Source organism: Amblyomma mixtum, chromosome 3, assembly GCF_055824585.1.
Source record: "Amblyomma mixtum isolate Tamu chromosome 3, ASM5582458v1, whole genome shotgun sequence".
NCBI classification, from domain to species: Eukaryota; Metazoa; Arthropoda; class Arachnida; order Ixodida; family Ixodidae; genus Amblyomma; species Amblyomma mixtum.
The window spans coordinates 325,458,944-325,483,405 of record NC_143014.1 but is presented as its reverse complement, the minus strand read 5'-3'; the positions used below and the strand labels follow the sequence as shown (position 1 = coordinate 325,483,405).

The following is a 24,462-nucleotide window of genomic DNA, read 5'->3' as shown; positions in this document are numbered from 1 at the left end:
CGCGGCGGCCGCACTTTCATGCAGTCGAAATGTAAAAACTCCCGCGTGCTGTACGATGACAGCGCACATTTATTTACTTGTTTTTAAATACCCCCGACTGCCCTTCGCAAGCCAAGGCGCGAGTGTATACAGAACACCCTATAGGCGGATACAACTCAACTAAGTGGCTTACCCCGTCAAAGGACCCCCCCTTCCAGCCAATGGCGTCGGCCGATTCTCAAGCCCCTGCTAGGGTCAAAGTGCAGGGAGCGGTGCCACAATGGAGAGAGGGGACTATCCCCGACTGTGGCGATAGGGGACTATCGCCTTTTATCTACCACTCCCATGTTTGTCACCCTGGCAGGGTCACGAGAATCGGCTGACGCCATTGGCTGGAGGGGGGTCCTTTGACGGGGAAAGGCCGCTTTGTTCTCAAGTTGTATCCGACGATAATGGCGCTTACATAAAATAGTAAAATAAACATCCGTTCAAAAAATTATACTAAAAAAAAGTCTAACTCCGGAAGGTATGAGAAACTCTTGGAGGTTTCTCATGGCTGATATGCAGCTTTGTGACTTAGAACCCCACAAAGTAACGCCCCGCCCTTCCCCCTACCTGCTCCAATCTCCAGTTTTCAGTCTATATTTTGTTTACTGTCTGATTGCCTCCTGGCTCGAGAATGGTTAACTCGTAGTTATCAATAGAAACGGATCATTCTTTCTTTCACTGGCCCGCACTGCATGCGTTTCCATCGTCGAAAATTGGCTTTTTTTTTCTCGAAATGACATTAAACATAATTATCTACCAATCAATCCTGATAGTTATCTATCGGTTACCTCTAATCATCAAACAGCAGTGTTTGCGTACATTTTTAAAGCAACAAAGACCAATAAATAAATGAATGAATGAATGAAACCAATAAATCCTGCCAAGCAAGCCTATTTCCTTCTTTTGTTATATGCATTATTTCTAATTTTATTTTAATTATTGAGCCTTTATCAGCCACTATTTTCCTCACTTCCAGGTTATGTGCAGGAACGAGGAAAACGGCTGCGGTGCTGTGATGGCCGCTTCGGAGATCTCTCAACATTTCCAGCGCGACTGCGGACACCACTCCACTCGCTGCCCCAAGTGCGCGGCCTCGGTTCTCTGCAGCGACGTCTGCGCGCACCTGAGATCGAACTGTGCAAACCAGGGGGCGCCTCCAGCACCGGAATGCGGAGGACAGGTTGTGCGCCGAGACGAGTCACGTGCTTCGACAGCTTCGACCCGAGTGTTAGAAGAGCAAGCCCGTGAAATGAAGGCCCTTCTGGCGCAGGTACTTAGTGAGTGCAGAGCGCTGGCCGACCGACTCAACGAAATCTCCCACTGTCAGAACGCCTCCTCAGAGACGCTAAAGAACGAACTGTCACAGGCAACACGCCAAAGCCACGACACTTTAACACAAAGCATTCGCGAAATAACCGCGTCTATTGAGGAGATGAAACGGTCAACAATCCACACTGTTTCCACTGGGAAGGCCGCACTGGAAGAGACATTCAGAGGCTAGTTAGTGAGTGTCATTCGAGAGAACGGTGAGAAATATTCACGGCTTGCAGGTGTCATCGATGCTGCAAAAGCTGAAGCGAAAGAAAATTTCCAGAAGGCATTGGACAGCATTGGCCTCGTTGTTAGGCACAAGAAGCTACAAGTGCAGCAGTGCGAGTTTTTTGTAAACGGTGTGGAAACACTCAAACAAGAAGCGTTGCAGGACGGGGATGCTGCTTATTCCGGCGAGCGGGTGTACCTTCGCGGCTACTGCATCTCACCTGGAATTGCTCTAGAAAAAAATTGCGAATCTTTGACCCTGCATTTGGGGCTACAAGTGCACAAGGGGGACATGGACAGCTTTATTCAGTGGCCACTCGAGCACCCAGAAGGAGGCGCAAAATGCCAGCTCGAAGGGAAACCGTGGCGATTATATCCAGAAACACAGAGGCCTTTACAATCATCTAACGGGGCCGTTTATTTTGGATCCCGTTCCCTTAACCTAGGCGACCTCACCCGCGACGGCTACGTGCACGAAGACTAGCTTCGAATAATATTTGAGTTTCTGCTGTGACTCACACTGGCTCGAGAGACGAAAGAGCACTTTCGTATCTGAAACTCCAATAACGTGGGTCGCGTGATTTCATGCTACAATCTACTTCTGGAGAATTAGTCCAGCAGATCATTCTCTGCACTAACTGGGATGCGTACATAACTCCTGTAGTGCTTTATTTACTCTGTGTGTGGTAGGAGTGCAATACTAATCGCTAAAAATGGTTCTTCGCAAAGGTTTAACTTCGGGTTTTTCATCACCGTTGGCGCCCGGAAAAAGCTGAATTTCGTTCTAATAGTTAACTTCTTTAAAAAATGGAGAGGCGGACTATTGCAAATTCAGAGATAGAGCTATCCGCTATTATTAGGTACATAACCCTTTTAAATTTGGAAACGTGATAACTTTTGGCGCTGCGGATTCACAAATTTGCTCCGTTTTTCATGGTATTTGAAAACTGCTCTACTGCGTAGCAATGACAGCGATGCCCACAAAATGACGTCACTCCATGGCACATGTCCCACCTCACCGGAGCGCAATTTTTTGATTCCACTATAAATTATGAATCTTTTTTAAGCCACAGGAACGAAAGTAATCGATTTTACGCAGTTATTGATGCTTTTTACAGCTATTACTGGGAGGCAGCTACACATCTCTAATTGGGACCAGGCGACGATCTGTAATGGCTAAAAAGTTGCCTTTAAGTTGCAGTTAACTAGCTTGCAAATTTTCTTGATTTACTTCTCTGCTTATGTTTTTCAACCTGAAAACTATATTTCAAACTGAAAACTGCTATTTTTAAACGACACTTGCAGTCTCCTATGAAACTGATGGTATGCAGGAGCCCAACTGTTTCCACTGATGAAATTGTGTGTTGTAACCGCAACTCTGAACTAAATGATTAAAATGTTTTGTAAAATAAAATTATCTTGCGTTTTCTTCTTTTTAACTTTAAGAATATATAAGTTTATGAATGGAGGCACATAATCGATAAAAAGCAGCTTTTTAGCCGCTGGTTGTTATCTGAATTTAAAATGGCAAGAGTTAATTTTTAGACTTTTAGCAATATTGGTACCGTCCTGCTTTCTCGTTATTTTGGAGTGATTTTACGGCGCACGTCACTCCCCATTCACTTCCAACAATCACAGAGTCTGTACCGCCGTCCCGAAAAGCAGCAAGATCCTACTGGAAAGTAGCGCCGACTTACGCGGCATAAAACCCCAACATCCACCCAAACTCCACACCCGTTGACTTTTTACTGCTCACGATATTACCCAACACTGCTAGCGCCGCACTTCCACACTCGACTTCTGTGTCCTGTTTATGACTGGATGTGCTGCCGCGCGTGACAGTGCGCTGCGCTCGCTTGAGGCACGCCCATCCTGCACACTTAGCTCGACTTTCGGAAGTTCCACCTATATTTATTTCACACTCTTATGGCCGTCCTCATTACACACCACCCCAGTACCACGTTTCTTTCGCCTCTCACGCCGGACGCCCGCCTGATATGGATGTATGACAGGCCGAGCTTCAATCACCCCTGCCCTGCACCCTGCCCATAGTCTGAGCCCTCGTATTCACAGCCCCAAAATCCATGACGGCTTCCTGCTCCCGGCTACCCCAAGTACCTCACGAAAACGCATTCATTAAAACTTACCGACTATTCACTGCGTGTTTACCGAAAGCCTGAAAAGTAGCTTGAGAAGTATTCGGCGTGGATGAAGACTTAGTAACCTTAGTAACCTGCAGTTTGCTTCAGTAGGACTTGGTGGTGTTGGTAACTCATTATTTCAATTTGAAGGTAGCGCCGTTAGGAAGGCCGCGGAATGTGTGACACGACAGAGAAGAACGCTGCTTTACAATTGCTTCATTTTTCGCTACAGGGGTAATAATGATAGGCTTTATCAGATCACATGAGCTCAAGAGAGCGGCGCCTGCGGTTAACATGTTATTGTCTTAGCTCACACTATCTAATCTTCTTTCCATCCATAGCAAAGAAAGAAAAATAATTCCTAGGAACAAAATCATGCCTCTCTATATCTTCGTCGCCGTCACTAGAGATCACCTCCTTCGCTGCTAAAAATATAGGTACTTCGATGGGGCGATTTCTTTCTCGACTGATGATGAGCTGGACGCAATTACGGCTATTGAAAAATTTTCATTGTGGCCACTACATTAAGAGTTTCCTTTAGCGTCATTCCTTGAAATGTGCGTCACTGCAATCGCTATATTGTGGTTTCGAAGAAATAGCAGGTATGGCATTGGTGATTCCAGCGATGTTTCCAGTCATAGTGAATAGGCATAGAACCGTATTTATCCGTGAAGCGAAGATAAATGCTGCGAACCATGCATCATTGTCACTAGCTATGTGGAGCGTGAGCCGAATGGACGCACTAATTTGCTGTTCTGCGTCCTAGTATTGTTGCGCGTCCAAAAAATTAAAAAGATGCCGGTGTCATCGAGGACCCTTTAGAAATTATCACGGCGAAATCATAAGGTAGTGTGCTAACGACGAGCATCCTATGCTTATCTGTGGCAGGCACCACATGTTAGCAATTGGGCGCCAGGCATTGTGTACCATAGTTTCGCTGTACTTTATATTCATGGACGAGTTTAGTTTAGTCCATCTTCAGCGCAAATGTAATCTTGGGTTTCGGCTGCAGTGGCCTTGTCTGAACAGAAAGCATTTTCAGGTGGTTTTGCCGTGCACAAATGTTGAAAAAATAAACGGGTGTGAATGCAGGTCCCACAGGACAGAGCGGTAACCGCAGAAAGACCTATCAGCGCTGCCGGACAGACATAAATATTCTTAAGAGGAGAACCAATTGAAAAGGACAAGGGTAGAAAGAGAGCTGTAAATCACGACGACTGGGTGTACGACGACGACCACTCAGTCGTCGTGGTGCACGCCCCTCTTGTCGTCTTTGTCTCTTTTTTTGTTTATTTATTCATTCAGGATAACCCCAAGGGCCCTCATTTAAAGGGTTCTCTGGTTCTCCTCTTCATTATGTACCAACTGGCCCAGATTTCCACTCTTCTGAGTAAATATTGTTCGATAACGCTGAGCGCTTTTCCTTATCGGTGCTGATTAAACTGGCATCGTTCATTGGACGCAAGTGCAACGTCTTCAGAGACAACAGGGCAAATTCGGGGGGTGAAGATGGGTGTTCGTTTGTGGGTGAGGCTTACGGGAGGGTAAAGCTGGGTTGTTTGCTGGGGAGCAATGTACTTCGGAGGTAGTAGGTGGGTGGTGGGCAGTGGTGGGCGGATTGTGGATGGAGGTCTCCTACGGCACGGAAGCTTTATCACACAACACCAGATAGACTCATTTCGCCGAGATAAGGCCGTAGTGCCAACGCATTCAAAAGCTGTGCCCTGTGCGATGTCAGCATTCGTGAAAGGTGCACTGAAAAGGAATCTAAACTCGTCTTTTTGCAGCGTGATCTCGATCTACACGTTCCAAGCATCTTTACAAACTTCGAATTATTGCCCTGTGCGGCCAATTTCTATAATTTAAACCGGATTAACGTCCGGCTCCCGCTTTTTTTTAATTCCCCGCAGACGGTGGGAGGAGTCTTTCAACGCATGGAGTGCCTTTCAGGCAGTGGGGTGGCAGCTTTGCTTTTGCTTCTATTTCGTTTTCTTTTTAGGTCTCCGTGAATCAATAGATCTAGTCAGAGGCTACATAGCTGCAAATTTGGCCCACGGAAATAAAAATACGCATTTACTATTTGCTTTCACCGATCACCGCCGCCGATGGCCCAGCGGCAAGCCGCCACGGGACTGGTTGAAAGGTTGGTCGACTTCTCCAACCGTCTGCAGGGAATTTAAAAAAAAATACGCGGGAGCCGAGACGTTCAATCGGATTCAAATTAGAGAAATCGGCCGCACAGGGCAAATTCGAGGTTTCTAAGAACACTCGGAACGTATAGATCGTGTTCCGGCGAGAACAATACGAGTTCAGATTCCTCTTCAGTGCACCTTTAAGAATTTCAGGGTTCTAACTTAATCCAGAGCCAATTTTTTTCCAATTATCTTAACGTGTGCGCGTGGCGTTCAACAACTCAAACACGGAGTCTCTCAAAAGTAGAGGCAACAAGCCTCGCCGGAGTTCTCGCCTTTTCAACCTTGAAGTATGGGAGGGATCGCTTTGTCTGAACGCACCTTTGTTATCTGAACCGAACATTATCATAGGCCGTTAATTCCGAAACTTTCCATGCGAAGCTCCCCATTATTTTCTAAGCTTTTTGCTTGTCCGTTAAGAAAACCGCCTGGAACATAGAGAGGTCGTCATGCTTGCGAAGTTAGCATGACGTTATTCGCATCATACGCAAACAATATGGAGACGATAAAGCAGCCACATGGAAATTATATTGGAAGCTTTATTAATTGCGTACACCCGGCCAAATATTGAACTTGCGTGACTTTTGCATTCCTAATTCCACCTTGTAAAAGGCTTTTGTCGGGAAAACCGCTGACATATTCACTCTGTTATTTGTCGTGTGTGGTGGAATTTCGCGGCTCATTATTTTCATGTTATGCTTAAGTAGACTAATTTCCTGCTTAAATCAAAATTATTAGTAACCATCATCGTCTGCGGCAGCGACGAGCAAAAAGAAGTTCGATACTCAGCAATGGTTCCTGTTCATCTTGCTTCTTCCTCTGGGTAAATTACATCTACTCCCAAGCCAGACAAGAGCGATATAAGCGAGAGCGAGATAAGAGCGATTGCGCCACCAGAACTATTTCTACGTATGCCCATTGTTTTGGATCTTCGTAGCCGCATACGATGAAGATTACTAATAATTTTGATTTCATCAGGCAGTTAGTCTAATTAAGCGTAACATGAAAAAAAATGGACCACAATATGCCACCACACACGCCAAATTAAGGATTGAATATGCCAGCGGATTAGCCGAGTGAAGTCTTTTATAAGGTAATTATAGATGCAAAAATCACGCCAGTTAAAGATTTGGCCGACGGTACATATTCCGCATCATATTCACCCTGTACTGTTGAGATTTCGCACTCGTGATTCAGGAATACGGAACGAAACGACACAGTAGGAGCAGGGCAGGACATTTAGATTGCAGAAAACCATATTGCTTGTACCATTTGCCTCTAAAGGGATCCTTGTCGTTGCTCGATGTGAGTCCTCGGCACTGGCCGAAGGCTCACTTTTTGGGCGACAGCATTACTTCACTAGGAATCCTGAAAGCCGAGATGTTTATCCAGGGAGATGTTACGGCCTGTATCAAAACCCCGCTCCATGCGCATTATTCTCACAATCTACTCCAGTGCGGTATTCCCTACGTACCACACGACAGTCAAGTATGCAGGAATAATAAAGGACCAAAATGGCTATTCCACGATCTAAATTATGAAACCTTTTCTTTAGCAGTACGGGTTTTACAGTGCGTTTAGAGACTTCTTCTCACTTATGGCCATGCGGTAGTAATTTATTCTTTAGCAGCAATTAATACGACACTTCGTGGCATCGCATTTACCGGAAAGACGCGATAAGCGTACTTTCATTACATACGCGTATTCCAGGAAGCGAGGACATGTGAATCCGACGATAACACCGCGATTGTAGCGTTGACTACCCCTGAAAATAAAAACAATACATAGGGACAGATAATACTTTGGTGTTCAGGGAAGTCTACCCCGCGCTCATTCTAGAGCAGTTGACGATGTCTCCCGGAGGCATATCCTGCACGTTGATGGGCTTCGCCGCAGAACTCGACTGGAAGCCCCTGCGCTTGGTTAAACCGATTCCTGGGAACGAGTTGTGCCGCGCCTGTGGACTAGTGTGCAGGAAGACCGCACTCCTACCGTGCTTGCACCTGCTGTGAGAGTCCTGCTACGGTCAGTGCGCACAGATCGGTCGGCGAGTGTGTCCTCTCGACGACCAGCCCTGCCAAGACGAAGAAGTCGACTGGAAGGAGCCCCTGCCGACGACATATTGACAAGAAAGGTAATTTACGGCGAACAAAGTTCAAGAACAACGCGGAAAATTATTTTAGTTTTATGGTTTGAGCATCCGCCTCGCATGCGGGAAGTTCGGGGTTCGATCCCCAGTGGCGGCGAGCACCCACAGGTGATACAATGTGTACAAGCTTTCCCTAGGGCTGGTGCTCGGCTTCTTTACGGTGAAATGCTCGAATAATGGGTCTTTGACCCCACATAAAGTGGAGTAAACATCCCTGTGCCTTGGCGTTCATTGGCCTCAGGTGCCCTTCCGCCATAAAAATTCATCATCATCAGTTTTAATTTTAGGTCATACCTTGTAATTTTCAGGATTGCATACCGCTCACAAAGACAAACTTTTTGCGTTAACTGAAGCATTTTAATAAATCCAACCAGTTTGCAGTCGTCAGGATAGACCGGCTCGGTCGTGCTGTAGGTACAGACATGTTCCGAAAAAACGATTCATTTCTCGATGCATACCAGGCGTTCCAGGAAGGGCTGAATTTGAAAAAAATAGCTTTTAGAGGTAAAAATATGGCTTTTTCAGCATACTATTGCTCGTTTTGGCGGACACCAGAAAACCAATGAATCGTCTTAAGTAGTAAGGTGTTTAACTAATTTTTAACAAGTATTTTATAACTAGTACTGTTAGGCACCTAGTTGCAATTAGAGATTGGCTGCCGGTCGTTAGTAGTAGCCATATCAGTTTTCATAATTTCGAAATCGCGATTACCCCTGGCGCTGCGGCTCCACAAAATTTGGCTCTTTTGGCTTGTTACATGCACTGGAAAGGTTGATTTGGCTGTATGCTTTTCGAAAGCGCATTTATTTCGGCACGTTGTTACGAAATGGACAGACGACCGGATACAAATCTCTGATTGCAACCAGTTGTCTAGCTGTGATAGTTAATAAGTTAATTATCCGAAAATGGTTAGCTAGAGTACTACTTAAGAGAAATCATCGGCTTTCCGGTGTCCGCAAACAATGGTAACACTATACCGCCAGCGCCGTATTTTAACCCCAAAAAGCACATTTTTTAAAATTGAGTCTTCCCAGGAACACCTAGAATAGAACAGTGCGGAAAGGTGAGGCCGCTAGCTAGTTGTCTAGCTGTGATAGTTACTAAGTTAATTATCCGAAAATAGTTAGCCAGAGCACTGCTTAAGACAAATCATCGGCTTTCCGGTGTCCGCAAACACTGGCAATACTATACCGCGAAAGCCGTACTTAAAACTCAAGATGCACATTTTTTTTTAAAATTAAGTCTTCCCGGGAACGCCCGGAATAGAACAGTGCGGAAAGGCGAGGCCGCTATTAGGGGAATTTTCATTGCGACCGGTAGATTTTTTGGTTCATTCCGTGTCATTCATTTCAATGCTTGTCACTGCTATTGTTCTGGTGTACTGAACAAACAACAGGCATCGATCTTTGCAGTGAATAGTAAAGAATGTGATGTGTGCAAAGGCAGAATACGCCGCAGTGGCGCCCAGGCAGAGATCCAGCTATTGCCATGAAGGGAAGATAAATAGCACAAAACATGTCCCAATTGTCACCAGTTCAGCTAAGCTAAAAGCGAATAAAACCAATAATTCCATTTTTTAAATCCAAACACCTGTTAGGGGGGCCCCACGGATAAAGGTTAAATGATTCACGTTCATAATCTATCATGCCACCGTCAAGGGGGAGTACACTTTCGACGCGCATTCTGTGCTCTTATCTTTGTCAAGCATCACGAGGAAAGAATACCGTGCCAGCCATTCTGCAGCACAGGTCCCCCCCCCCCTTTTTTTTTATCGAAATGAAGGGGTGTAGTACAAGCTCAAGATATATCCATTGTTGGCTTGGGATAGCGGCTTTTGTGTGGACAGACACCAACCAAAGGTGGTTTTCCTGCATTGCAAATTGTCGAAGAAATAAAGAAGTTTGAATGGCTTGCACTAATTTCATGATGATCTCCATTTTGGTAGACTAGAACAACAATAAACAATGTCAAGAAAGGAAGGCGCATATAAACGCTGTTGATGCAAAATTAAAGCGCTCATAATCAATCTTGAGGCGCAAAACTTCGGCAACATCAGGGCGTGCACGGCACCGCAGTGATGCCTTCGCTCATTCGGGAACGACTTTCTAGTCCAGTTCACCTATTCGTCGAAGTGCCGCCGCGGTGGCTCAGCGGTTATGGTGCTCGGCTGCTGACCCGAAAGACGCGGGTTCGATCCCGGCCGCGGCAGCTAGAATTTCTTTGGAGGAGAAATTCTAGAGGCCCGTGTACTGTGCGATGTCAGTGCACGTAAAAGAACCCCAGGTGGTCGAAATTTCCGGAGCCCTCCACTACGGCGTCTCTCATAGCCTTAGTCGCTTTGGGACGTTAAACTACAATAAACCAATAAACCAAACTATTCGTCGAAGTATGTTGTTAAGTTTCCCAAGTATCGCCGTAATAGTTTTATTGCGAAAGCAATCCGTAACGAAGTCTAATCGGGTCTTTAGGACGTGCCTGGCTTGGTTTGACCGTGAGTGCGATCCTAACGCAGACGGTCGACGCAGCCGATCGCAACTTGCTGCGGCAGCTTGTGCAGGAGGGCGAGGGCGCTCTCCTCATGCGGAGGTACATTGAGCCATGTAGAGGTGGAACTTTGGCAGCTGCGTGGTATCGGGTTTCATGCACCCGAGTGCGCCGGGCGGCCTGGTTTTTTTTTAACTTCAACAAGTCGCGCCGATAATCATCTTGGCTCGCTGCAAATGGACTCTTTAACTTGAGCGTACGCAGTGAGCGCCTTTGCGGGTAACGAATGCGCATGCCAAGAACGCTTCGTATCTCGTCGCGCATTACGGGCGTACGCACGCTAAAAGCCGTAGCGCGCGCGCTACGCGCACGTTACGGGATGCGCTGATAAGATGGCATCGCCCTGCTCGCCCACTTTGGAAGAATACTTGTCACCGCTGCATTCTTCGACTCGGTAGCTCGCTCGAGATACTTGCTCTTCGCTTTTACTTCGCGCACTCTCACCCGCACGTAGAGGTATGAGCGACAAGCCCCTGTTTATTCAGGAAATGGGATATGTTCCCGCTCTTAGGCCTAAGGAAATGCAGAGTGTCTTCCTCTTAGTAACATCATCTGGCGATGGAGTTCTCTTACTTTTAGTCAGGTTTTATATTTTATTCTATTGAGATAGTTTTGCTTCTTTTCAGGAAAAAAAAGGCTCGTAATGCACCCACCTGTGCTATCATCCATAATTACGGAGGGGAAGGGGAGGGGGGGGGTTGAATTCGACCCAGCGCGTTGATGTGCTTTGACGTCTTGACACTAGATGGCGCCACTGTTTAGGGAAGCTACGGCATTCTGGCTATTTCGACGAGTTACATGCACTGTAGAGGTTGCTTTCTCTTCAAGGTTCTCGAAAGAGTATGTATTTTGGCGCGATGTAGCCAGAGTTTGTTGGACGCAGCGCCGAGAGTAACCGCGGTTTCAGAACTCTAAAAACTGCTGTGGATATTACTTACGGTAATCTAGATGCTTTTCAGTAGTGAAGGAACCTAGCAGTAATAGTTAAAAAGTTAACGGTTCAATATTAGTGAGCAAGCCCGCTAGTTAGCACGTCTTACCGGTATACTGATGAACTACACCACTGACAATGCTATACCGAAAAAAGTGCTCTTCGAACTCAAAAAGCCCGTATATAAAAATTGTGTAAAATATTAGTGACACACGTGCCCTGTATGCGGAAACAATCTCACTGTAACCAACGTGTTATTTGTATGCATAAAACTTGAAAAACTCGAGGAACAAGTTTAAATTGATTTTAAAATGACCACATTCTTTTTCACGTAACATTCCTTTTAGATAAAAATGCCCTTTTTTATTTGTCCATTGTTTTGAGACTACTATGTGAAGCTAACGGAGCAAATTAAGAATACATTCTGATAATGCAGTATATACCAGACAACAGACATTGCAAACCCTATAGCCGTAGTTTCTTATGCGCCATAAGCCAAACAGGATACAACAAAACAAAAAAGGTTCCCTCTGAGTGTGCGTTTAGCAGTGCACGAACGCACTGACACATTCGTTCAGTCATTTTCATGCCCTGTGCTTACCAATCAGATGCCAGCTATAAATACTACCAATTATCACCTCATGGAACCCATAATATTTGAAGCAACTGGCATCAAAGCCATAATAAACAAATTAAAACCCAAATTATCTTGTGGAGTCGACGAGATCAATGTTAAATTTTTGCAACATACCGTGGAATACTGTTAAATAATACTACAGTGCATTTTTTCTCAGTCGTATAACTCTGGCAGTATACCTCATGATTGGAAAACTGGAAAAGTAATCCCCATCCACAAGTCAGGTCCAACACATAATCCGCTCAACTACAGGCCCATTTCCCTTACATCCGTACCATGTAAAATTATGGAACACATTATATACACGCATCTAGTTAAGTTTCTACAACTTTTTTTCCAGTGTGCAGCATGGATTCCGTAAAAATTTCTCCTGTGAAACTCAGCTAGTCTCTTTCACTAATGATTTGCATGCCTATCTAGACTGTGGTTTTTCAATTGATTGCATATTCCTCGATTTCTCGAAAGCTCTTGACAAAGTTAACCATACACTACTTCTTCATAAACTAAGCTTCCTAAACATAGACCCTGCAATAATTGACTGGATTAATGCTTTCCTCGCATCCCGCGATCAGTTTGTAACCACTAATGAAGTGAACTCACCCTCGGCCCCAGTTCAATCCGGCGTTCCGCAAGGGTCGGTTCTAGGTCCTCTCTTATTCCTGATTTATATGAATGACTTACCTTCTCACGTTTCTTCCAAAATTTGTCTTTTTCCAGACGACTGTGTGTTATACCGTAAACTAACTGATGCTTCAGATGCTTTATTAATTCAGAATGACCTCAATAATATTGTAGAATGGTGTAATACATGGTGCATGGAATTAAATATTAACAAATGCAAATCAATGAGGGTATTCCGCACTAACCATATAAGTCCCACATATATGCTTAATAACGTCTCATTAGAATCGGTGACATCATACCGGTATCTGGGAGTTCTCATTACCAATAATCTATCTTGGAAATCGCATGTCAATTACATCACTTCTAAAGCCAGTAGCACCCTTGGAAATATACGCCGTAATTTCCGCCTCACACCATCATCATTAAAATTACTATTGTACACAACTTACATTCGTCCACAACTTGAATACGCGTCATCTGTCTGGGATCCCGGTCACGTAACACTCATACATTCTCTTGAGGCAATACAAAATCGCTCAGCCCAGTTTATCTTAAACAACTACCAAAGGACCGCTAGTGTTACTAATATGAAAACCTACTTACAACTACCACTTTTATCGACACGAAGAAAGCTATCTCGCCTGTCTCTCTTTCATAAAATATACCATCATAACACAACCTTGCGCTATCTTTGAGTTCAACCACCGCCATGCATTTCAACTCGCCGTGACCACACAAAAAGGTACATATTCCACACTCAAATACGCTTGCATATTCATACTCGTTTATTCCTCGGACAAGCAATGACTGGAATAACCTACCAGCATCACTGACAAGTATATCTGAAATTGAGAACTTTAAATCAGCATTACACAGTTTCTTTTCATAGCTAGTGCTCATATCATCATCATGGCGTTCATAGATGGTGTTCATATTCCCAATACGACTGTTTGTTTATTAGGAACTGCATTCCTTGTTTATTATTTGTTTTCCTTGCCATATTTTTCTGTATTTATTAACACCGTTACTGATGTCGTAGTTTACTCTTTGTACCTTTGTTCTTTTTCATTCTTTTTGTATGCTTACTTTCGTTTTTCTACTGGCTTTACAGAGATTGTGTATATTTTTTACTAATAACTTTTTTGTGTAAATTGTGTATGCCTCTGCATCCGCCCCTCCCCTCTATAATGTACATTTGTACCCTGAGAGTATAATAAATAAATAAATAAATAAATAAATAAATAAATAAATAAATAAATAAATAAATAAATAAATAAATAAATCAAGACGCTGAGTGCATGAATGGTTATTCTGTAGGATGGCTCCACAGTAACTGTTATCTGGTATTTGTAGATGAAATGCTGGAACCAAGAAAATGGCTGCGTGGACGTAATGGCCCCTTCAGAGATGTGGCAGCATTTCCAACGGGTGTGTGGTCACCACTCGGTCTCCTGCCCCAAGTGCTCGGCCACCGTTGTCCGCAGAGACGTGGGTACGCACCTGAGATCAGAGTGTCGTGCCCTGGAGACACCCTTCACGTCGGAATGCTATGGGAACTCCACTTTGAGGATCGAAAAGGGGATTTTGTCTTCCTTCAATAGAGTATTGAAACAGCAGGGATGTGAAATGAGACCATTCTTCGAGCGATTCCCTGTTGACAGGAGTTCACGTGAAAACAAATTCAACGAAACTTGCCACAGCGTGAACGCCTTCAAAGAAACGCTGAGGCAAGAATTGATCGCTTTAAATGAAAGCTTGAAAGGATTGCCGGAGCTAATGAAAGAAAGTTTGGGCAGTTTCGCGGACAGAGTGCGCGAAGTCGTGGCTTGTAATGAGCAAATGAAGGAATCTCTGGAAGGAAGAAAGGAGCAAACAGAAAATCTTGCCAGCTCTATAAACGCAGTAACCGAAAGACTGAAAAAGGACCTTTCGATTTCGACCAGTCTGAAAGCTGACAGGCTGGTGCAGATTGCTGACGCCGTCGACGCATGCACGGAAAGGAGTGAGAAGACATTGCTCTGGACCAAAGAACAGTTCTGGATTTCTGGCCTGCACGTGGACCACTGCGTCTTTTTTGTCAGAGGTGTGGAAGCCCTCAAAGAAGCCACTTTGAGAACCGGCTCTGCTGACTATGACGGTTGGAAGGTATACCTCCGCGGCTACTGCATATCACCCGGAGTATGGTTCGAGAAAGAAGGTGATTCAGTGATGTTATACCCGGCTGTCCAGCTGCACAAGGGTGACATGGACGATTCAGTTAAGGTGGCCATTTGCGTACAACATTAAGCTGAGCGTCGTGCATCCGATGTCCGGGGCAAAATACATAAACATTGTTACACCGGGCCCGTTCGGAAACCTTGAAAGGCCTACGAATTCAAGCAATGAGCTGACTTGGTTTCCGACTTCCTTGAAGCTAGAGGACCTTACCCGTGACGGCTATGTGCACCACGACTGGCTTCGCGTGAAGTGGGAGCTGCTGATTTGAGTTACACTCCAATAAGGACAGAGGCCTCAACGATATCCAGTTTAACTGCCTGTCTTTTAAACTGATCAGCAAGGTTCTACAGTCTTAGTTAGTTCAATGCTGGAGTCCTTTCCGCGAGAACTGGCAGCTATAGAGAGACCTTAGCCTTTGATAATATTAGCAAAGCTCGACTGATTACAACAGTATGCAGAGTCTGTCGCATGAAAATCATAGCCGCTCATGTTTTTTCTTGGATAGCCTGCATGAGATTGCAACTTCAACAGCATTTTTTTTCTCCTCTAAGCAGGGTTGTCGACATATACAAAGGATGGACAAACTTAGTGTAAATATGTATGGATGTTCAGATGATACCAGTTTAAGCTTGCCTTCCACCTTGCACATTTAAGAGGAGCGACCTTCTTTCAACGTTCCCCGGGATTGCATGCCGAAGCAGGAAACAGTGCTGCCTTGATTGAGGAGAACTAACGAAGGGGGCCGCGTGTTTAACAGGAATGGCAACGCATCGATTTGTTCGCGTTGTCTGATCATCTCGGATACTCGCTTTGACACAGACACGGATCATGACGAACAAGAGAGAAATAATGCCTTTATCTTAATATTTGATTTAATTGGTGGGAGTACATGCTTGTTTGCTCTCGTGTACAAGAATCGCCCTCAAGTCGTTGTGGCCATGAGTTTATGCTACAGCTTTTTACATGCTCGTTTGTCTTGTTTTCATTTAGAAGAGCAATAGGTTTGAAAAACTTTGAGATCACTGTGTCGCACGCATTGGAGCAATGCGAAAGCAAAACGCCCACACGCTATATCGACGTCCATGACTGTTCTGACGTCCATGCACAGTATCGTCGTCCATGGCTGTTCTGACCCGCTTTTTTCACGTTTTTTCGCTTGTAATAAATGGACTAATTGCTCGTCATCTACAAAACTTTCTCTCACGGCAACATTTTACCGCTCACTATCTGTCACAGTCACACTTTCACATGTTTGTCTTGAAAGAGCAATGTAATCATGCGGAAAAAATTGCGGGCACTTATTGCTGACGCGAAAGAGTAATGTAATGCTCTCGCATTAATAAAGCTTGAAACTCAATTGTGCAGCAGTGTTCGTTTTTCAAGTTTAACTTGAAATGGCAATGTAGGCTTACTTTCTTCATCTGCCGCCCTTGCTTCAAATAAGAGCTGCAGCGCGGAGAATGAGAGGCCATCAAACACGCGTGGTGTTTAGAAAGTTCCTCGACTTTGCATTTCATTAGTGCTAACATACAGCATGTAGTTTAGACAGAAGTACGCTAGATTGACTCATGAAGAAACCCAGTGTTTTTAAAAGAAATGTGGCCGGTTAAGCTACGGCTTGGCCCAGTTAAATCACCGACGTGCTGCCACAGGGACCTAAGTTCTTTCTCTGATTTCCGTTTTGAGGTGTTTTTACATTAGATGAGCAATATGCCTGTTGGTCGAGGTGCTTCCCTCTAGCTCCTTCGCAGCTATACAGCGACGATCATTATCGTCTTGACCTCGAAGCCTAACGGAGGGATCCTGCCTCAGCCGGCGCTTCTTACCTCTTTCTTCTACACCTCTAAATTCTTTTCCTTCTTTATATTTGTTGACGTCACGAATCTGCTGATTACATCACCACTTATCCAGGACGGTGTCCACTGGACAGCTACTCGCCCTCAAATTTCTTCAGGTAAACACAAAATAGAGAATCTGTGGTCCGAGTACGAAATGATTTGGTTAGGGAACGGGACACCGCTCGAAGAGTTGTGGATGGTTCTTTTAAGGGCGCTGGGATCGCACAGTACACGGGCCTTTAGAATTCCATCTCCACCGAAACCGGACCGCTAAGGCCGAATTTCGATGGAGGCGAAATTCTAGAGGCCCGTGTATTGTGCGATTTCGGTGCGTGTTAAAGAACCGCAGTTCGTCAAAATTTACGAAGCCGTTCACTGCGGCGTCATTCACAGCCTGAGTCACTGTGGGACGTTTTGAACACCAATCAACCAAGTACGCCTGAGCCACAAAGTTGATAACGGTCGAAGACAGAAAGCCGCTCGACTGACGCGCGCTGAGTCAAGCGACGACCGTGATGTGAGAGATGAAAAACCCTGATTGTAGCCATGGACACCGGTAAAAAAAAAAGGAAAGGAAAGATGAAACCACGCCTTTGCAGGGGCGGTAATCGCCGTTTTCATAAATTTCTGAGCAGCTGCAGCAGACGGCGTGAACGATGTCTGCTCGAGGCCAGCAGTGCACGTTGGTAGGCTTCGCCGCTGACCTGGACTGGAGACCCCTGCGCTTCATTCAAACCATTCCGCAGAACAGTATATGCCGCGCCTGTGGATTGGTGTGCAGGATGACCGCACTGTTCCCCTGCATGCACCTGTTGTGCCTGTCCTCCTACGACCAGTGCAGCGGAGACGGGGAGCGGGTGTGCCCTCTGGATGAGCAGCATTTCTTGGACGCACACGTCATCTGGACCGAGTGCCCTCCCGAAAAGATGCTGGAAAGAGAGGTGGGGGCATACTTATTTTCAAAAGGACGGCAGTAATCTGTTCAGTTCAGTTCGGTTTATTTTCAAGACCCCTATTCAGGTGTATTAAATAAGGGGTGGGGCTATGGATATAACATGAGGTTTAATTTTCTCACGTTAGCTGCGTTAACTCTTGGTGGAATCTTGATGAACAGGTAATGGCTGCGACTAGAACTGAACTTCTGAACTTCCTGAACTTCTTGTAATGTCATCATTACTCTGACTACGCCCACTGCAGGAAAAAGCCCTGTCGCATGTCTCTCCAATTAACCTTCTCCTTTGCCTGCTGCAGCCACTGTATCCCCCGCAAGCTTCTTAATCTCATCCGCCCGCCCATCTTTCTGCTGCACCCCCCTACTTCTGCCTTAAATCTGATTCTGGTCTCTTGAAATCCACTCCGTTAGTCTTAAGTACCATCGATAATCTTGCCTTCGCATTACATGCCCTGCCGAAGTCCATGTAAATTCAGCTCAATTCAGTTAATTTCTAGCTTTTGCCGGGGGCTTCCTGGATAAACGCTGAGAGCTGCTTAACTAAGTCCAGGCAACCGTTACAAGTGACAGCTCATATAGCAAACGTAATAATAAAATGGAACCATGAATGCTTACAAAAAATAGTGAAAATTCGTCATATGCATCAAAGAAGAAACATAACGGAGAAAAACAAGCATAACAAGCATTTTGCATACAATAGTAACAACGTTGTAAATAGTAGATTGCTGTACTAAACGCGTCACGTTATTGGAAGAAACATTACAACCATTTGCGCAAAAATAACGCAATACGTTCACAAATAATGCATTGACAATCGAAAGCAAAACGACACATATTCATTCATAGTTTTACAAAATAGTTAAGTTTTTTTCTGGTGTAGCCAGCAGTGTTAAAGGTATTCAAAGTGCCGGGCAGGTTATCAGGTAAAGATTCCAATTTGTAGTTACGAAAATGGGGTGTTGTCCATGTATGCAGCTTTCTTGTGTTGACAGGAATTTGGCGCAGTTCTAAGGATGCTGAAGTTGATAATTTCTTTGATTGGTGGAAAAAATGCATTGCTTCCAGAAGACGGCACTCATATAAATTGTCCACGCGAATAATGTTATGTTTCGTAAATTTGTGTTAGGGGACATGGCCTTTCAAGTTTGCCATTCAGACGAACCATTCTTTTTTGTAGTATGATAAATTTCTCCGCATTAGTCACTGTCCACATCGCGACATCGTGGAAGTGCAGCCACCGTGGAAGTTTTTGCAGAGATAGTCGATGTAAGTTTCCCAACTCAAGTTAGGTGAAAAAATATGCTACTAGTGTTCTCTGCTCTTGAATAATGTCCACGGTGTACACCATGATAATGCCTATCACCTGTCCATCAAAACTTAGCGCATAATTGTGGTCCAAGCCCGAAAAATTGATTTCTCCTCAGATGTCATAAACCCGCGTTTATTCCCTGATCCAATCTGCCACCTTCGTGTTCCTTATCGTTACATCATTTTCTTTGCTTACTGCGCTATATCCTCTGTTTAAGAGGGATGTCGTTCGTTAGCTTCTGCGTTTCTGCCCCATAGGAGCAGATTCTGTATTACCGGTAACATTCTGTACCGATAATGTTCGGTACTAGGACATAAATGACTCGCAGTCAGCGAAATTCACTGTGTAACGGGATAAGTTCTGTCGTATTGTTAAGTTTGCTGCCTTCGCGAAGAAACTAGATCGATGGATGCTAAAAAAATATCTGCCGTCTTAACGCTGCTTCAGCAGAGTAGAAATTGGGGCCTGTTGGTAGTTCAAGTTCCCTTTGACTCAGCTCACTCCAAGTTAGTCAAGAGGGATAGCTACATCATGTCTTCGTGCAGCGCTCTTGAAGTCTTTTCACCATAAAACAGAAGAAAGTTTACACACCCGAGTGGAGCGTTTAGGTAGTTCTGGCTACCCCGCTGAAGTGATCGTAGCTGTGGCGGAAACGCTGATACAGAAGATAAAAACACCCTTGCAAAGGCGCACGAAGGAACAAATGAGCAAAAGGTTCGCTGTCATGCCTTACGTGCACCGCGTGTCGCGTAATCTGAAGAGAATTGCGGCTAAATTCCAGGCTAATGTTACCTTCAAGGCGCCATGCAAGCTATCCAAGTTATGTCCAAAGAATTGCAGATATGCACAATAATGTGACACATTTAGAGTGAGAAAATAGGCGATTAAGAAGTCTAGAACTTGTTTTCTGGGCTCCTGCATGATAAACCAGCATTTTAAATTAACAGACATCTTGCTACTGAACTTTGCGATCAGTAAAAAATAATTGTTCTCGCCAAGTCCTTTGGGCTACTCTACAGCACAGTGCCAAAGTCGCTCCCAGACTCTTTCGGCGCAGACTGGATCAGCCGCTAACCGGTTGCACAGAACAATTCATAACATGCCAGGTACCTTAAGAGAGGCCCACGAAAAAGTGGGCTCCTCGGCAACGGCGAAATCGAAAGTTGCAGACGGCCACTTGTTAATCGGGCCACTGCAGATCACTCACCACTGTGCTAATAATTAAGCCCGACGAATGAATGTCATCTTCCGCACAAACCTCTCGCTTGCATCTAAAAATTATAGTCACAATGCTGCAGAATAGGGAAGAAAACCGGCACTGCTGACCAAAAGCCGGTGCGAGCTCACTGACAACGAATTTCGGACAGCTCACATTAACGCGGTATGCATCAAATGAACAGATGCATGCAATTCATTTCAGAACGCGGCATAATATTCAAGCGATTCTGAACAAAACGAGTTTTCTCATTCAAGTCACACGAAATTCAACTTGCGATGAAAAAAAAAAAATTTGCGAAAAAAAAAGTTTCACCATGCGGGATTAGAACCCACGCACACCCATTGCCTGGCTCGCAGGAGCGACGCGTTGGACCACACGGCCACAGAACAGTGCGGAGCGATACACCTCTCTTTATTTTTTTTTGCGGACTACTTGCGTAGCCTTCACAGCGTTGCACATGTACCTCGTCGCCATTGGCAGTCAGCTGATGACGGGGCCGTAGCGTTGGTAGCGTTCCCTCGCGGTACAAAGCAAAATTTAATAATGCATGAATCACTCTAAAGCGCTTTAAATCCAAATCTTGCAGAGTATAAAATGCTTATAAAGGTGTACTAAGTGCATTATAAAATTCAACAAACCTCGTTTCTTTAATTGCACACGCAATGCACTTGGTGGAGCGACACACAAATGAAAAGTGCACCGGCGGTTGGCTCACGTGACCTGTTCTTTGTAGACCGCCCAAGAAGCCCATGAGGTGGCGCCGATGTGATGATAAAGCACGGAATATATCCAGATAACCCAATGAAGCTGGAGGCGTGACGAGGGTGGGATTTTGTCTTGCTACCATTAGTTCACTCATCTGAGGGCGTCGCCAGAGCTCGGGAAGATTCCGAGTTTGAGCAACCTCGGGCCTTCCAGCATAGCGCCCCTGATACGGAGAAAGACAGCGGTTTACTCTGAGGTCAGTACCATTACTTAGCTGCAATATTTTATCATTTGAAGCTATTCGTGCCGAGCAGCCAGAATAAGCCGGCGACTCACGGGTGCTTTTATCCGCTCAAGTGCCGCACCGCAGTAAAATGCCAGTGCTGAATTATGTTTACTAGCAATTAAAGTGCTGGTTAGAGGAAATTTTCTTATATGGTTCTTTAGCCTACCACAGAAGGAGCTAAGTTGCTAGGGAGTTTCACGACTTTGTTATAATAACGCCAGAAGATTACGCACACCGATGCACTCATATGGAAATGATTTTCAGTGGTCTCTATGTTGTAACTATGCGTAGCTGCCGCTATTCGTTGGCCTAATCACAAATGATCAGACTTGATCCAGTCGTTGAAACTTAACTCGGTGAATTTATTAACATGTTAAATACAAAGAATCAAATGCAAGCAACTACACATCTCTCGGAACGCTCGAGCAGTCAGCGAAGCTAGCTGCTCGTCGTTCGGCGTCCGGAGTACAACTGCCTCTCGCTCTCCCCACGCTGTCCAAAGCCCCTTCCAACCGCGGCACCTTTGAGGGGGCATCGGCGCCCGCGCTCACACAGAGAGCTTCCGCTTTGGGTGAGCCGGCACGGCTCCTAACTGATTACTTCGGAAGACCAGAGCGCGAGCCTCCAAACGCCCCCCCAGACGCTCCCAGGGCCAGAAGGACATGTGGCGGGGAACGACAAGTGGGAGATGGCACACACAAAAAAACACTAATGGGCGGTAGGGTGAGCCCGTCCTTGACCGTCGCGACGGAAGGTCGCAACACTCCCCCGCCGAATGGGTCAACGACTCATTCTACGCTTCTGACAGCTCAGTCGGGTACATAGCTGTACAGGCCGTCTAACTACTTTGCCCTTCGGCAGCCGGACTTCGCAAGACCTTATCTTTCCGTCGCGTCCGTGGAACACACGTTACAACGACTCCGCTTTTCCACAGGAGGCGAGGAAAGCTTTCGCGGACCAAAACAATGTCCCCAGGCTTCGTGTTCATGTCCTTCACCAGTTCTAAATGCACAGCACGCGTCACAGCACAAGTGAACAGAACAATGTAGGATTTAACTACACTTGAACCCTCTTTCACGAGGAGTGGGCACGCAAAATCCACTCCGATGACTTCGAAAGGCTTTGCTTGAGAAGTTCTGTCGGGGGGGAGTTGGTCCGTGTCCAATTCGACGCGGGTGGCACTCAGCCGCCGGCACACAACACAGGAGCGCACTACACCTTTCACCAAATGCCGGCCACGCACTATCCAAAACCCTTCGCGCAGTTGGACGTGCGTGTCCCGCACTCCTGCATGCAACAACTTCTTGTGAGCCTGATGCACTAACAAGACAGTGTATCGGTACTGCTTCGGTAGGACGATAGGTTGCCGCTCGTCGTAGTCCTTGTCCGCTGAACAGGGGTGATTGCGTATCCGTAGCAACCCGTTGTCATCTCTCCGTAAAACGAAGTCGTTGAGGGTTGAATCACGCGGCGTCCTGTCTTCTTTGGCTACGCGCTGCAGCTCTGTACTGAATGTCGATTTCTGTGCCTGCTTCAGCCAATAAAGTTGTGCACGTTCCAAATCAAGAGCCGTTAGGGGTCCCGTATGTCTTTGTCTTGTTTGCAGGTTATTTACAAACCGCAGAATCCAACCTGTCACTCGGTTTACGTTAGTTACGGAGCTGAATCGATTCAAGTCTAGGAGTTCGCTTTCTTCTCCGCAGACGGGCTTCGTGGCTTTTACTCCCCTTTGTTCTTCAAGCTCGACAGGTGTGAAAAGGTTCAAAACAGGCTCCACCTGTTCATCTGCAACCGTCGCTCTCAATGCGACTGCATGAGCGCAAGTCGTTTCCTGACAGGAAAATGAAGTTTTGCCTTGCACTGCCCATCCAAACACTGTTTCGAGTGCCGTTAGCCGAGCGTCCAATTTCTCCATCCTGCCAGTTAGAAATTCCCAGAAGTGATCTGAACCGACCAGGACATCGATCAGGGCAGTGTGGGGATGCTCAAATTCGTCACCCGGTGACATGAGAGCTCGCGCAGAGTCTTCCTGATCTGCTCGTCGGGACCAGGTATGGCTTGGTCGCATATAGTAGGTACCTCCAAGGCCTCAATTTTACATTCTGTTTTGGGGTCACCTTTTCCAAGTAGATGCATTTCGACGCGTCGGAATGTGCGCTGCTTCTGTGTTCTTCCGAAAACTCCAATAGTGAGTATTTCGTTTCCTAGCAGTCGGCAACCGAGCTGTCGCGAGCAATCTTCGGAAATGAAGCTTCTTTGGCTTCCGCTGTCAAATAATAGTCGAGACATTCGTGTTGCCCTAGCCCCTTTGTTCCAAGCGGTCACCGTCGGCATTAGCACATTTTGATTGGGGCGATTCTCCTCGGCTTCGGAAGCATGCAGGATGACTCCTCCAGCTCTTTCGGTAGCTCTCTCTCCTTTCGATGAGTTCTTAATGAAGGCGGGATCGCACATGGAGGTTGCATGCCTTAGTGCGCATTTCTTACAGATCAATCTCACTCTGCAATTCTTGGATCTATGACCTTGTTTCGTGCAGCGAAAGCACCACCTGCCTTTGGACGTTAAAATTGCTTTCTTCTGCTTTACATCCAGATCTGAATTGCAATCTTCCCCTCCGTGATTGCTTGATCCGCAGATTGGGCAGCAGATGTTTGATGCTGAGCTATGCAAAACTGCGGCCGAGGAAGGTCGAATGCTCCCTCTTGATTCTTCCTTTGGCCCGTGAAAATGACACGTTGGCTTACCGGATGCAGTGTCAGGTCGATGCTCGAAGGCTTTCTCGCGGCTCACCAACTCCAGTCTGAAGAACCGAAGTAGAGACTTGAGTGGTGTCCGGCTGACCGTCGCTGTTGCTGAGGATGTCGTGGACCGGGCACAATCTTCTGCCGTTGTCGATGACGTTGCACTCGGAGCATGTTGGTCCTCTGCGTGCGCGCGGTGATAGGCGAGGACGAGCTCTCTTGGAGGTGCACGAAGCAGGACGGTATAGAGCATCGCGTTTTAACTGTCGTCGCCAACACCTAATGCTCTCAAGCCTCGCATACGCACTTGCACGTCGTCGTAGAGCCGCCGTAAGTCACGTACTTTTCCCGCAGACATCACACCCCGGATATCGATGAGCCCCTGCATGTGTTCCTGTATCAAGGCCGCTT

General features: G+C 45.9%; 1 pseudogene; it reads left to right on the top strand.

Annotated features, from left to right (window-relative positions):
• Positions 1-7,749: 7,749 nt before the first annotated feature.
• Positions 7,750-15,378, top strand: LOC149355830 (TNF receptor-associated factor 6-like; annotated as a pseudogene).
• Positions 15,379-24,462: the final 9,084 nt, after the last annotated feature.